Source organism: Drosophila elegans, unplaced genomic scaffold, assembly GCF_018152505.1.
Source record: "Drosophila elegans isolate 14027-0461.03 unplaced genomic scaffold, ASM1815250v1 contig_37, whole genome shotgun sequence".
In the NCBI taxonomy this organism is placed as follows: Eukaryota; Metazoa; Arthropoda; class Insecta; order Diptera; family Drosophilidae; genus Drosophila; species Drosophila elegans.
The window spans coordinates 884,664-897,613 of NW_024545752.1; the positions used below are offsets into that span (position 1 = coordinate 884,664).

At 37.8% G+C, this 12,950-nt stretch overlaps 1 protein-coding gene across 1 annotated transcript in view; it reads left to right on the top strand.

Moving 5' to 3' along the window:
• Nucleotides 1-441: 441 nt before the first annotated feature.
• LOC121467318 overlaps nucleotides 442-12,950 on the top strand; it is a 108,931-nt gene continuing 96,422 nt past the window's right edge. The window contains exon 1 of the mRNA XM_041708702.1: nucleotides 442-501. The gene's annotated coding sequence lies outside the window, so the exon portion shown is untranslated. The remainder of the gene's footprint in view (nucleotides 502-12,950) is intronic.

Consider the following 12,950-nt stretch of genomic DNA (forward strand, 5'->3'; position numbering starts at 1 on the left):
CCCCCTAGATTATTTCAAAATGTTTAACAGCGCATTTCGCCGACAAGAGCGACTTAAAGGTCTCAGAATATCAACTCTATGCTCTTAGTCAAGGTAACAATACTATAGACAAATATAACCACGCATGCTCTACATTTATGCGGTCTGCTAGAGAACCAAAATGCTAGGAATAAACAGACACCAAAAACGCCATATTTAGGGAGGGCACAAATGCTACCACTTAAACCTCGACAACCATATTGGATGGTAGACGTCAAACAAAATTTCCATCCGCATCTCTACCATAATCCAAGCCAAATACAAAAACCCCAATTAACCAAACTAATCAGTTCCAATCTTATAGTCAACTTTATACAAACCAAGCCGATGCAGTAGCACCCTTAAGCACACCAAAACTTCCGCCACGACCACAACCGAAACCGGTACTTATGGACGTCGATCAGTCAGTTCGATCGCGTCATATAAATTATATGAACAAATCAGCAAATAACGATTATGCAGGTAAAAGACCTCTCAGCACCGCTAATGTCCCAAATAATAACAAGATGCCAAGACAGTTCCATATTCAACCAGAGACAGAAAGTACCGCGCAGCAAAATTCAGAGGAAGCTGCATCTAGTTCAGAACAAGAGTATTATCAGTTGGTAGAAGAAAATAACGTAAGCGAACTTTAGGAAGAATATGTATGGCAAAGCAATACCGAACAACAAGAATACATAGATATGTCAGAACTTTATTTTGTTGGTAACACTAAAATAAGACAACACGCAATACTTAAGCTCGATGATATTTCGTATGCACACAAGAAATTATTTTTACTAAACACACTGAAAACATTCCTTGGTAGTTTGGGTAATGACACAAAGAAAAGCCTAAAAGCAATAATAGATGTAAAAAATGATATATTAATTCTTGGAAATAAACGCAAAATTCAGCAACTAGCGACACAAGCAGTAAATATAATTGGACCGCAAGTCAGCCATATGACCGAGTCACAAAAATCAATAATAAAACTCCTCGTACAGATCCCGATTCAAAGTTAGCATACACAACTAAAGAAGTAGGTGAGATCAGAACTTAATCAGATTCTTCAGTTTACGAAAAACGTTACCCATACCCAATATCACTCAAACAAATTGCTTAGATGCTAAGAGATGGTATTATAAGACTTTTAAGATCACCATATCATGCACCAGTCTGGGTAGTTCCGAAAAAGTCCGGTCAGTCCGAGAAAAAAAGAACAGATTAGTAATTGATTATAAGAAACTTAATGAAGTTACTATCTCAGACCGGTATCCCATTCCCGAAATTGGAGAAATTATTGCACAGCTTGGGGACAACAATTTTTTTTCGCTAATAGATCCTAAGACTGGTTTTTACCAAATACCATTGAAAGATACAGACATAGATAAAAACTGCATTCGCTGTAAATGGCGGAAAATATAAATTTATAAGACTCCCATTCGGTTTGAAAAATTCGCCATCATTACATAGGGAAAATTTTCTATGTGTACGTTGATGATATTATAGTCTTTAGCAAAAACGAAGTGGAGCACGGCAAAAATTTGGAAAGAGTATTTTCAACGCTACAAAACGCAAATATGAGGGTTCAAATAGAGAAATGCCATTTTTTCAAAAACGAAGGACACAATATTAGAAAACAGAGTAAAAACCAGCATAGATAAAATAAAAGCGATCACAAAATTTCCTGTTCCTAAAACATTAAAAGATCTCCGCTCCTTTTCGGGCATGACAGGTTATTGAAGGCGGCTAATAAAAGATTACGCGAAACTAGCAAAACCCCTAACCATTTTTCTAAGAAGCGAAGAAGTCCGTATATCTGAGACCAAGTCAAGCAGAACTGCTATCAAATTGAGCAGAGACGTGATTACAGCATTCGAGAAACTTAAAATACTTTCGTCTCCAGGTAGGTTACCCTTGCCTATCCAGATTTCGGGAAAAAATTTCAATTGACTACTGACGCCTTAAGTTACGCAATAGGCGCAGTATTGGAACAAAAACATAGGCCAATAACGTTTATTTCGCGCACCCTGTCAAAAACTTAAGAACGAAAGAGAGATGCTCGCAATCGTTTGTGCACTCCAAAGTTTAAGACATTATCTTTACGGGTATTTAAAATTATATATGCGGATCACCAACCCTTGAGTTTTTCGAATAGCGCAAATAACCATAACGCTAAGCTTAAACGCTGGAGAGACCTCATTGGCGAGTATATCCACGAGATCAGATACAAGACCGGAGTAGCTAATGTGGTAGCGGACGCGTTGTCCCGGGCCCCCACAGAAATTAATTCAATCAGCTCTTCAGCATCAGCCCATAGCGATTATTTTTACCAACATGCTTGGTAATAACTACAGTCCTCAACTATTCCAATTTACAAATCATCTCACTCGAAACCGGATTAGCGGCTAAGCAAAACGGAACATTTAAAATCATCCACATCTTTAACCTACAAAGCTATGAAGAAACTCTGGCGAAGTTAGAAGAATCATTTCATTCACTCAGCTCATCTCATTCATTACACCCATATCTTTCCTATGAACTAAAACAGATCCAAACGGGTTTACGCACACTCCAAACTCAAAACAGACAAAAAGTCAAAATAGAAGAATTGAAAGATAATATTGTTATCGAATCGAATAGAAGCACTTTTGTGAAGCTCCGAAAATACCTTAAACACGGCTTTAAAAAAAACTAAAAACTGCTTACTACAGCAGCATAAATAAGAGTACAACACATAAAAGTTAATTTTGCCCGAAATAAATCGGTTCTAAGCTACAAAAATCGCTTCCTAATAAATCCACAATTTTAAGTGCAACAACAAATCATTTAAGAAACAGTGCATAACATAATACAAGAGCACAGAGACAAAACACTCGACACATAAAACACTCAATTGAAAAACTCTCGTCACCACACAACACCAACTCAACAAAGAATAAAAACAAAATAAAATATGGTTTTGACAGAGGGAAAACGCTTGAAAGAAACCTCTGGCTCTAAGCGCGGGCGCCCCTCTGACGCTGCCTATGACACTGCCTCACCAATGTTTATCGCGGCAATGAATAGCCGTTTTGATGAAATAGCCCAGCTGATTAAGTCCACCATCCGTGAGGTCGAGGAGAGGATGCTTAAGGTGCTGCTAGAACGGCTCTTGGGCGTCACCACGGAGATGAAGCAGATGGCCGATCGCATGTTGCAGCTGGAGCAGGAGGTTGAGGAGCTGCGCTCCCTAAAATCCCAAATTGGCACGGTGCAAGGTAAGCTTGACGCACAGCGTGCCGAAAGCGAGGCGTGCGCAGTGCGTATGCATGGCGTTCCTTTTGTTGACGTAGAGAAACTAAGACTAACAAGCTCTGCTTCGCGTCAAACCTTGTTAGGGCTCCGAGAGTCCGCGACATTTTTAGGGTCCGAAAATCGCAAAATTCACTGGTCGACCCGCCAATTCTGATAAAATTGGAAACTACGAGGGAAAAAGTTTCACTTCTTCGCGCACTGGCTGACTTCCGACGCACAACAAAACAGCAACTGAGCATATACCTGTTGGGCTTTGACTCGACGGCCGCTCTCTATGTTAACGAGCAGCTCACGAGAGATAATTTCCTCATATTTAAAGAAGCCATGCATAAAGCAGAAATCTCTTCCTGCTGTTTTTACGCGCCGTGGGATTGTGCACATGAAGTGCAGTGGGAGAGAGGACATTTACGTTATCCAGCTGCTGAGTCTGCTCTCGCCCTCTCTGGATCAAGAGCACAGGTTGTCGAAGTTACCCCTCGTGCTGCCAAAATAGCTTTCGTAAATAACATCTCTTATGCAGCTGATCTCTTTATTTTTATTGTTTTTAGAGTAATTTAGGTTTTCTAGTGGTAATCTTTTTTCGTTCAAATCTAGCTTGTGCTTTCTCAATTCATATGTGCGTTTCCCAATTTACCTTACCTTATTATAATGCAAGTCAGTACAAATAACGCAACAGCGAGCAGTCTGCTGAGAATTCTGTGTAAACAAAAAGTTGGTCTGAAGATTGTCCACATAAATGCTCAAAGCTTGGTCAGAAAAATGGATAAGTTTAGGGAACTTTTTGTAGGATCAAATGTTGATATAATGTGTGTTTCAGAAACATGGTTTGTAAGTGGCTACAGTGACGTCCCTTTTGAATTTGATGGCTACGTGTTGCATAGGTCAGACAGATTAGAACACGCAGGTGGTGTGGCGATTTTTGTAAGCAACAAATACACTTCGAAGCTTTTTAAATCAAACCCGATCGAAGGTAGAGTTGAATATTTGTTTCTGGAAGTCGTAGATCCTAGTTCCAAATCAAAAATGTTAATCTGTTGTATTTATAGACCCCATCAAATGACCGAATATACTGATCTCTTAGAGTCCGTATCAGACATATCTGTGGCGTACGAACACGTAATCCTGGCTGGAGATCTTAATAGCAATAGGATCAGAGAACAAGTGTACAAAATGACTTTAACTCTCTTGGCCTAAGCTTGGTAAACTGCCAACTACCTACGCTTTCTTTGTTTTCTTTGTTAGTGAACCGTCAAAAATCCTTCTCTGTGACCAGCTGTGTGTGCCAGCGTTCTCTAAACATGACTTGATAATTATGACATATGATTTTATTTCTGACAATTCAACACGATTTTTTAAATATAGGGACTATAAATCAATCAATCTCAACAACCTACTAACTGAATTTGACAATTATGACTGGACAAATATTTATGACTTGACTTCGCCACAGGATCAACTTCTATTATTTAATTCCAACATTCGACGGTTATTTGAACACTGTGTTCCGTTAAGAACAAAAACACAAAAACCTGCCGTACAGCCATGGTTTAATTTGGAAATTAAAAAGCAAATTTGCCTGCGGGATAATGCCTACAAATGCTGGAAAAGATATAAAACTGAAAGCCTGCACATAATTTTTAAACAACTGAGAAACTTAGTCACAAACTCGATCTCTTCCTCCAAACGTAGTTGATAAATTTGCCAATGCAGAGACTCCTGGTCAAGTTTGGAAGGATTTGAGAAACCTAGGCATAGGAAATCGGAACTTGATGTAGACGCCCTTAATAAGAAATTTTCAGAGGTTCCTTCCGTTATTCCTACACATAATTTGTACCTGAACTCAACAACATCCTGTGATATTATTTTTAGCTTTATGTGTGTACGGCCATGTGATGTCCTTGAATGTATACTTAAAGTAAAATCAAATCCAGAAGGTCTAGATAATGTTAGCCCCAAATTTATAAAAATGTTGCTCCCAAAACTAATTTGTTATATTACCCGTATTTTTAATACAGCTTTTACCACGTCAAAATTTCCAGTTTCAAAAATATTAAAAAATCTCCGTTCCTTTTTGGGCATGACAGGTTATTATTGGCGGTTCATAAAAGATAGCAAAACCCCTAACCATTCTTCTAAGAAGGGAAGAAGGCCGTATATCTAAGACCAAGTCAAGCAGAACTGCTATCAACTAATCATAACGCTAAGCTTAATCGCTAGAGAGACCTCATTGGCGAGTATAACCACGAGATCAGGTTGTACCCGGAGTAGCTAATGTGGTAGCAGACACGTTGTCCCGGGCCCCGCAAAAATTTATTCAATCAGCTGCTCAGCATCAGCCCATAGCTAGGAAAGCTTTAAAAACCAATTATTTCTACTGACTGCCTATACAGATTCCTATAGTTTCGAAATGCCATACCCAACATACCACAGACACATAATTAAACAAAAATCTTACACAGAAGAAAAATTTATTGCAATTTTAACTAGTAGACTTAACCCTACGCTTATAAACGGAATCATTACATCCGAAGAGGTAATGGGAAAAATTCAAAACATTTACCCTACCTATTTTAAATCATACAAGGTAAGGTTTACTCAAAACGAAATAGACGACGTAACTTCGGAGTCCCAACAAAACGAAATAATTACACTCGAACATAAACGAACCGATAAAAATGCAAAAGAGAACAAATTACAAATTTTGAAGAATTCTATTTTTCCACAACTTACCAAGAAAATCCAAGCAATAGTTCAAGCCTGTCAAACTTGTAAAGAATCAAAATATGATAGACACCCCCCAAAAGAGGAAATCCAACCGACCTCTATTCCTAATTACCCAGGAGAAATAGTTCGCAAATATATTTTTATTACCGAAAAACATAGTGTCTTAACGGGAATTGACAAATTTTCAAAATATGTTCAACAAAAAATTTTTGAGTCAAGAGCATCTGAAGGTATTAAAAATCCGTTGAGGGAAATGCTAATTGCGTTCGGTATGCCGAAATGGATAATAATGGACAACGAACGATCATTTGGCTCAGCAGCAATAAAGTTTATGTTAGAAGATGAACTCAAAATATCGGTACACAACACTGCTCCGTACGCATCGAAAAGTAACGGACAAAGGTTTCATGTAACCCTTGCTGAAATCATGCGGTGTCTCAAAAAAGACAACGGGAGCATATCATTTGAGGATTTAATCTTTAAAGCAGTTTGGGAATATAATAAATGGATACATTCTGTAACAAAAGAAAGACGCATAAACATATTTTTCACAAGCACAATCTCCAGTTCAGCAGAAGACAGAAAACGATACGAGAGGAAAGAAACAAGAAAATTAAAAATAAACAAACTGCCGACCTCGAATACCACAATTAAGAACTAACTTATAGCTAGATACAAGGCAAGAAGGTAGCGGGAAATAAAACGGCCACCTTTAAAACACAAACCGGAAAAATCATTCATAAAAATAATATAAGAACATAATTTTTCAAATTATTTTTGCTAACATGCTTGGGGATAACTACAGTCCTCGACTATTCCAATTCACAAATCATCTCACTCGAAACCGGATTAGCGGCTAAACAAGACGGAAAGTTTAAAATCATCAACATCTTTAATATACAAAGCTATGACGAAACTCTGGCGAAGTTAGAAGAATCATTTCATTCACTCACCTCATCTCATCCATTACACCCATATCTTTCTTATGAGTTAAAACAGATCCAAACGGATTTACGCACACTCCATACGGCAATAGAAGCAATAGGTACTGCATGGAAATGGTTGGCGGGATCACCAGACCATCACGACTATCAGATCTTAGAAGATAAAATAAATGAGCAGTTAGAAAACAACAACAGACAAGTAGTAATTAACAGATTAATTAATCAAAAAATTAACCAACCTACTTATGCTACTAATGCAATGTTGAAAGTTACCTAGAGCTCGTTAATCAGAAACCAAATATTTTAAAGTTTAAAATTCAATTATTAAAAGAAGATATAGCCACCATAATATAGGCAATTACTTGGGCCAAATCTAGCCCAAAAAAATTCATTTGTTTTTACGAACGCAGAAATCAAAGCAGTGGAAGAAATATCTAAAAATGAAAATAACTTCTTTTTTAACATTGAAGAATTAGTCTAATTTGCTCGAGTTTAATTAGCCACAAATGGCAACGACCTATTTACATTATAAGTCCCCCAACCATTAACACACTGAACCTTTGAGAACCAGAATACCAGAATACTTTGAGAAAACATACCGGTTTTCGAAGAAATACTGCCAGGCACCATTCTGTTGAACGACTTCAATGGACCAGTCTCGCTAGATAAAAAACTTTTACAACTGCAAGGCTCTTTCATAATACAATACCGTAATATGACGGTAACCACTGGCGAAACAACCTTCAAGTCAGGCGAAATCTATGTGATCGAATCAGAACCTCCATTATTTTATCGATTGGGAGAAAAGTCGAAGTTAGAGGAAGTTCTCTAGCTACAAATGGTCAAGGAACTCAATATTAACAACACAAAAGCGCAGGAAGAATTAAAAAACAATGCAACCATAGAATCTTCCGTTAGCTACGGATCCGAAATCATCCTACTACTACTTATAATAGGATCGATCACGGAACACCTACGAAGACGTAGGTCAATGAAAAGTGCATCAGTTTCCGTGCCAGAAACGCAAGAAAAGCCCCCAGCATTCCGCACCTGTACTCTACTACGTTGCGACCGAGGACAGTCGCGTTTAAGGAGGGAAGAGTTTACACCCAAAATAATACAAATTCCCAAACAGAAGAAAAGAGTAAGCATTGATTGCATAACAGACAACAGCACAATGCCCTAATAAAGTTCAAAAGAACTTAGCCACGTGCGCTGAGCTTGAACCTTTTGGTCAGCGTTCGTGGGAATGCAGAACAACCAATTTCCAAAGTTGATCGAACTCAACTAAGTGCATACAATAAAAACAATATTTAAAATTCACCGGACAATTACAATTCAGTTTGGCCAACGGCGACGGCAACCAATAACATCAAAGAACGTCAGCAGAAACAGCAACAGCGACAGAGACTGTGGCAGCGATGGAGCGATGCGTACCTATAATCAACAGTTGCTTAACTTAAGTAAATTAGTTGTTAATCCAACTCAATAAAGCGAAGATTGATTTATTTTTTTATAACCAAATCCTAATCAATCTTTTAACTCATGTACTGTCGTCAATAGTGATATTCTAACAAGTCTCAGAATGGCAATAAAGACTTTCGCGATTTGTGGGTGGGTTAGAGTGGGCGTGTCCACGTTTAGAATACAAATTGCACTGCGTAAGAATTACTAGAATGAATCTCAAATTCCAAACCTTTAGCTTTTATAGTTACCTAGACCATGTTGTGTTTTCGTTGGCTTAATCTTTCATGGACTACTTTGATCGGTTAGTTTCGACAAAATTGTTTTTATGTTTGTATGCCAGCGAAGATCAGTTCCGTTTCATGTGAGCTCTTTAAATTCAAAAAACTTAAATTCTTTGATAATGCTAATTGTTAAGCTGAATTCTTACAAAAAAAAAATGCAATGTACTTAAGATGTATTTTTTTCTTATCCTACATATGGTCTTGATCAAGCCTCTTCTCAAGAAAAACTACTTTTTGTGAGCACTTGTTATACTTATTACAAGAATCTCACGGAATTGTTACTGAGAGACCGATTCACTGATTCTGTTGAACCGAACACTCGTACCCCAAAACCAGCGACCAAAACGAAGATCTATTGTTATAATTATATGTTCTGAATTTGAATTTAACGTAAGTGAAATTACGTACCAACCACACACGGTTGCATTTAACTTTTTACCAACACTGCGCCACGCATAACATTCTGCGCAGCTCACTTTGCTTTTATCTATTACGCTAACAACAACAACATAACAACTAGAAGATTGAATAAACCACATGTATTTCGCAAATACAGCGAAATAACATCAAAACACAACACGAGATTCAGAGAATTATCAATTGTCCCATGGTTGACGAAAAGTAGCCAGTTAGCTGCTACATTAATGACGACCGAGACAGGACGAGGAACAAGGAGAAGTATTTGTTCAATATCGTCATTCGAGCGCCATTTGTTTGCATTAGTCTCTAATCAGTAATTATGTGCACGTTATGGAAGCAGTTGTATGTGAATAAGCTTTTAGCTCGAGTGGAGTACTCGCACCAACATAAAGCTTAAATGAACTTAGTCACGTGCGCTGAGCCTGCACCTTTTGGTCAGCGATCGTGGGAATGCAGAACAGCCTATTTCCAAAGTTGATCGCACTCAACTAAGTGCATACAATAAAAACAATAATTAAAATGCGCCGGCCAATTACAATTACAACGGCGACTTAGAGCAGCAACCAATAATATGAAAGAACGTCAGCAGAAACAGCAACAGCGGCAGAGAAAAATACAACAATGCAACGGCAACAACAACGAAGTATGCAACAAGAAGGAACAACAAAATCGAAAACTAAGAAATAAACTAGCATAGCAATAATCGGACTTCAAAGCTAGACACCATACGAACGCGCCAGAAACAGCACTCATGTCCCACTGTGCCAATCACTCTCCGAACTTCGAAGACGCGAGTATGTTAACACAAGAATAACAATATGCCAAACGATTTACCATAGCAATGCTACGTATCATAAAAACACCTACAGACTACAGATGATCTTCAAAACGGACACAATAGCGCTCATTTGTATAGACATTTACTAGGGAGAGAAAAAGAATATTAAAATAGTTGTTAGTAATTTATAGTTGTCCTGAATATATCGACAAATAACCAATATTAAAATTGTGTTATTTTTTCAACATATTGACCTCGAGCCGCCTAACAATTAATATGTTTCTACTTCATGCTAATTTTGTTTTCCTCGCGAGCTCGATAGCTGCAAACTATGCTAATAGGGCCCCCATGTCTAAGCTCGCGCTTGGTTTCGTTGGGCCACTTGATTATACTGTTTATAGTGCAACAAAGCTCAACAAAATATTTGGTAGCTCAAGTGGCCTGCACTTTTAGATTACAAGGGCTAGATACTGCACCCTTGTCTTGTTTAAGTAACAGATCATAAATTATGGCTCTAGATCGATTAACTTGACAGCTCATAGAATTTTATACTTTATGTTACTTTGTGTTCTTCTGAACACCTACTCCTCCCAGATTCTTGAGCATTGGTGAAAATGCTTCCTTTAAGAAGTCGCGAGATTGTGTCTTGTAATTTCTTCACAATTGTGGTTATGACAGTTAAGGTCGAATTACTTATCAATAAGCATTTTTATTGTCTTTCCTGGAGTAAGTCTGAACAAATAAGGCAGGGTAGAGTGACCTTTCTTAGTCCCTTGATATCCTGTTGATTGTTCGAGGCTAGCTGTGAACAATTTTCGTCCTTTTTTTGGATATTATGGTCTGTTTCCGCCCCTATCCGAATTATTAGTCGAATTGTATGATCATTTCAAATTGGTTGGGTTATTTGACTAACTGGAATTGTTTGAATTATGAGATTGTACCGAGCAGTTAGAGTTCCTGGTCAATCCTGATTGACCGCTGTCTTCTGTGTCTCTCGGTGCCTGAATTTCTATGTGGTCTTGCTCTCTGCGTTTGTTTTTTTTTTAGTTCTGCTGATAATTGCGTTATGATCTTGAATAATTGAATTGAATTGTCTCTGCCTGATTATCCGTCGTGATTAAGTTGCCCATCATCTGATACGGAAATCCGAATCCTGACCATCCATTCATATTCGGCATCGCAAACCTATTTGCCTTTCCGTTTTTGGGCTATCTATCTCTTTCTGCTCCTATTTCGGAATTTCTTTAATTTCTTTGTCCTGTGACTCAGCCAGCCACTTGGTCTTTCCTCTCCTCATCAGCATGTCCTGCTCGCTGGGCTTGGCCAGACTCAGAAGAGCTTTCTTTAGGGTCATAACCTTGGTGTACAAGGCGTCTAACTTTAACTTCTTCTCCTTTATATGTGTCAATTCCTCTTGTCTTTGAAATGAGTTATTAATATTTTTTTATCGGGTCCCAATTTAGCTCTGACGCGTCTAAGTCTGAAACTATGTATGCTGCTCCTACAACCTTGCTTTTAACAGCCCTAAGTGCTTTTAGTGCTTAGGCCTTACACCTGTTCTATTGCTCCTATAAATCCATCTAGATTTCCGGATACTCCTTCGTACCTGGACCCTTGTCGTTGCCATCGCTGTAGGCCTTCCCTCCTGTCATTACTTCTGGACTTAATTGTTGCTGGAATTATCTTTATCTACTTTTACTTTGTCTCGTAACTCCCTCTTATTGTATATGCTTGCTTTTTATATTAGTAGTGTACTCAAATATATATAAATGTGTACTTAGTTTTAGAATGTGTGTTTAATTGATTGATTATTCGTTATTGTGTCGTGGCTCCACGAGTTTCCGTGTGGTGACTTGGAGTTCTTCAATTTATCAGAATAAGTAACTCTTCTTTTACATTGATTTAGCAACAATGGATTTCATCCAAATTATTATTTTTGTTTTATTAGTATTATAAATATAATCTTTTTTTATCTATTTTTTGTACCCAAAATATATTACAGTTAATTGTTGTTATTGTCTTGTCTCTTCTTCTTTTCTATTTTTATCACCTAGCATGCTGTGTCTTGTGTGTTACAGTGCACCGCCTAATACATGTTAATGTATATCTAATACGTATTATTTCGAATAAGTACCTCCCTGGCTAAGCGGCCGCCCTGAGCTCTACAGTTCGCCGCCTAATACAAATGAAAGCCAAACTGATAATAGATATTCCATTTATCAATGCTGAATTGCCCTATTTTCATGCTAAGCAGCTGCCCTCTGTGCGAGTGGGAAAAATACTATTAGCTATTATTCTATAGTTCTTGGCCATCGAACGTATAGTCCACTGTATAGACGTTCTAATGTCTTCGAGCCGATCGAAACACTTAATTCTCTACTCTGTAATAGTTCGAACCTGTTGCCATCTGACGTCCACGCGACCCGAGCTATCTATAACCGCCCGACTACCGACGACCACAAATGAGCACCACGCTCGAACCAACGCCGCCACATCAAACTGTCGGCAACCATTCGTTCGCCAACGTCTGTGTATAGTCTTTGCACGATCGAGCCGCTTGTTCAGAACTACCCGCAACACAACCGCTGTGCTGAAAAGATTTGTTGCAAGAATAATATAATACTATAGAACATTTTATAATCTAAACTGTTTTATCGATGAATCTTCTTTAGCTAAAATGGGATTCCGTTTAAACACCTATTGATTCCATACATTTATATTGCGTTCAAACTTAAATTAAAAAAAAAAAACGTAAATGGAAAAAAATTATAGTGTTGTGCCAAAATATTTTATGTACCATGAGACTTTCCCTACAAATAAAAATTTTCAATTTAAGATGCACTAACCAACGAGGGCCATAAAACGAATGAATTACGTTTTGCAATTACGGTTCGATTGGTTTAATAACTTGAATAATTTTAAGTTTTCAAATGTAAATGAATTAATTTCAAGGCATACGTATGACGGTCTGATCTTGAGAAATAAATTAGTCAAAGCAAAAGAATCTGTTTGCCAGAA